General features: G+C 32.6%; 1 protein-coding gene across 1 annotated transcript in view; it reads right to left on the bottom strand.

Annotated features, from left to right (window-relative positions):
- Positions 1–303: 303 nt before the first annotated feature.
- Positions 304–751, bottom strand: part of ubr2 (ubiquitin protein ligase E3 component n-recognin 2) — a 43,516-nt gene continuing 43,068 nt past the window's right edge. Inside the window, exon 46 of the mRNA XM_034551835.1 lies at positions 304–751. This exon is cut by the window's right edge and continues 198 nt beyond it. The gene's annotated coding sequence lies outside the window, so the exon portion shown is untranslated.

Raw genomic sequence — 751 nt, 5'->3', positions numbered from 1 at the left:
TACATTTACTAATTTATACAATAATTCACATATTAACAAGTCTGTTGATGAAGAAGATGATAAAGAGGCAACTTGCTGCAAATCTTTTCATTTAAACCTGAACAAATTTAAACATCTTTGGATTAAGAAACATCTGCTTTTTATAAGAAACTAATAAATAAATAAATAAATAAAATGAAAGATTTCTGTTTGATTTGTCACATTTCAACACAAACTCATCATGAACCGCGACGCCTCTTTAAAAGAAAACAGTCTGATATGTTTTAAGACAGATGATTTATATATATATATATATATATATATATATATATATATATATATATATATATATATATATATATACACTATTGCTTAAAAAACACAGCTAAGTGTGAAATATTAAGAGTAAGCTTTCATTGGACTACGCCAACATAAACATCCCATCATGAAACACGATCTGAAACAATGAATTAAGATGAAAGAAAAGTAACCTGTCAATCAACCTGAGAGTGACAGTAGCAGGTGGGCGGGGCTTCACTTTGGTTAAATCTCCCAAAATGCTAATTTTAAAAAACGGAATGAAAAACTATCTAAAAGAAATGTTCCTAACTTTCTGTCTGTGTGAGCAGGAACAAGTGGGAGGAGCTTGAAGGTTGGAGTGAAACATGAATGAGGTCAGAGGTTAAGGGTCAAAGTGACATAGGAACCACGAAGCCGAAAGAATCCCTGAAAGCTGATCGGAGCTCAGCACTGGGCTGGAGGAAGCCGATTG

This window comes from Cyclopterus lumpus, chromosome 15 (assembly GCF_009769545.1).
Source record: "Cyclopterus lumpus isolate fCycLum1 chromosome 15, fCycLum1.pri, whole genome shotgun sequence".
NCBI lineage: Eukaryota > Metazoa > Chordata > Actinopteri > Perciformes > Cyclopteridae > Cyclopterus > Cyclopterus lumpus.
Note: the sequence above shows the minus strand (reverse complement) of the source record. Positions and strands in the feature narration are given on the sequence as shown.